A 2500-nucleotide genomic window follows, 5' to 3' on the forward strand; every position below is an offset into this window, starting at 1 on the left:
GGGAGTCCGACCTAAAGTGCATCTAAAGCGGATATGGGTTGGTCGAGCCTCCCTTGATTTGCCCTGGAGCTCCCACGTCTTAAAAAGGTCTCTCCTATAATTGTACACCAACCATTTTGAGGTTTGGGTGCAAACCTCTCGAATGGGGGGACTCGGTCCCCTATCTACAGCGCCCCTAATGACGACAGGTGGTACTGCGCCCCTGGTAGCCCGGCCATTGAAAATGAATGGGCCCATTCATTTCAATGGGGAATTTCGACCCCTGGTTGCCCGCCATTCATTTCAATGGGGAATTTCGACCCCTGGTCGCCCGCCATTCATTTCAATGGGGACTTTCGACCCCTGGTTGCCCGCCATTCATTTCAATGGGGGATTTCGACCCCTGGTCGCCCGCCATTCATTTCAATGGGGGATTTCGACCCCTGGTAGCCCGCCATTCATTTCAATGGGGGACTTCGACCCCTGGTAGCCCGCCATTCATTTCAATGGGGGACTTGGACCCCTGGTAGCCCGCCATTCATTTCAATGGGGGATTTCGACCCCTGGTCGCCCGCCATTCATTTCAATGGGGGATTTCGACCCCTGGTAGCCCGCCATTCATTTCAATGGGGGACTTCGACCCCTGGTTGCCCGCCATTCATTTCAATGGGGGATTTCGACCCCTGGTCGCCCGCCATTCATTTCAATGGGGGATTTCGACCCCTGGTCGCCCGCCATTCATTTCAATGGGGGATTTCGACCCCTGGTAGCCCGCCATTCATTTCAATGGGGGACTTCGACCCCTGGTAGCCCGCCATTCATTTCAATGGGGGACTTGGACCCCTGGTAGCCCGCCATTCATTTCAATGGGGGACTTCGACCCCTGGTTGCCCGCCATTCATTTCAATGGGGGACTTCGACCCCTGGTTGCCCGCCATTCATTTCAATGGGGGATTTCGACCCCTGGTCGCCCGCCATTCATTTCAATGGGGGATTTCGACCCCTGGTAGCCCGCCATTCATTTCAATGGGGGACTTCGACCCCTGGTTGCCCGCCATTCATTTCAATGGGGGACTTCGACCCCTGGTTGCCCGCCATTCATTTCAATGGGGGATTTCGACCCCTGGTCGCCCGCCATTCATTTCAATGGGGGATTTCGACCCCTGGTAACCCGCCATTCATTTCAATGGGGGACTTCGACCCCTGGTTGCCCGCCATTCATTTCAATGGGGGACTTCGACCCCTGGTTGCCCGCCATTCATTTCAATGGGGGATTTCGACCCCTGGTTGCCCGGCATTCGTTCCTATGTGGCGGGGGATTTCAACCCCAGGTCGCCCTCGTGTGGTTCTTTTTGGCGCAGCTGACGGGCTCCGCTGCTCATGGAGGTTTGCTAGTGGAGGATAACCCCCTGCCTGGGCAACTCGAACGCCCGGCTCCCCCCCGGTCCGCTGGAGCTCCTCCAACGGCCAGCAACAAGCCCCGAAGACGGGCGCGCTCCCCGCGGTCCGCTGGAGCTCCTCCAACGGCCAGCAACAAGCCCCGAAGACGGGCGCGCTCCCCGCGGTCCGCTGGAGCTCCTCCAACGGCCAGCAACAAGCCCCGAAGACGGGCGCGCTCCCCCCGGTCCGCTGGAGCTCCGCCAACGGCCAGCAACAAGCCCCGAAGACGGGCGCGCTCCCCCCGGTCCGCCAACGGCCAGCAACAAGCCCCGAAGACGGGCGCGCTCCCCGCGGTCCGCTGGAGCTCCTCCAACGGCCAGCAACAAGCCCCGAAGACGGGCGCGCTCCCCCCGGTCCGCTGGAGCTCCTCCAACGGCCAGCAACAAGCCCCGAAGACGGGCGCGCTCCCCGCGGTCCGCTGGAGCTCCTCCAACGGCCAGCAACAAGCCCCGAAGACGGGCGCGCTCCCCGCGGTCCGCTGGAGCTCCTCCAACGGCCGGCAACAAGCCCCGAAGACGGGCGCGCTCCCCCCGGTCCGCTGGAGCTCCGCCAACGGCCAGCAACAAGCCCCGAAGACGGGCGCGCTCCCCCCGGTCCGCCAACGGCCAGCAACAAGCCCCGAAGACGGGCGCGCTCCCCGCGGTCCGCTGGAGCTCCTCCAACGGCCAGCAACAAGCCCCGAAGACGGGCGCGCTCCCCGCGGTCCGCTGGAGCTCCTCCAACGGCCAGCAACAAGCCCCGAAGACGGGCGCGCTCCCCCCGGTCCGCTGGAGCTCCTCCAACGGCCAGCAACAAGCCCCGAAGACGGGCGCGCTCCCCGCGGTCCGCTGGAGCTCCTCCAACGGCCAGCAACAAGCCCCGAAGACGGGCGCGCTCCCCGCGGTCCGCTGGAGCTCCTCCAACGGCCGGCAACAAGCCCCGAAGACGGGCGCGCTCCCCCCGGTCCGCTGGAGCTCCGCCAACGGCCAGCAACAAGCCCCGAAGACGGGCGCGCTCCACCCCGGTCCGCCAACGGCCAGCAACAAGCCCCGAAGACGGGCGCGCTCCCCGCGGTCCGCTGGAGCTCCTCCAACGGCCAGCA

The sequence above is a fragment of the Leptonotus elevatus genome, unplaced genomic scaffold, assembly GCF_054856555.1.
Source record: "Leptonotus elevatus isolate MCC_2025b unplaced genomic scaffold, RoL_Lele_1.0 HiC_scaffold_256, whole genome shotgun sequence".
Classification (NCBI taxonomy): domain Eukaryota; kingdom Metazoa; phylum Chordata; class Actinopteri; order Syngnathiformes; family Syngnathidae; genus Leptonotus; species Leptonotus elevatus.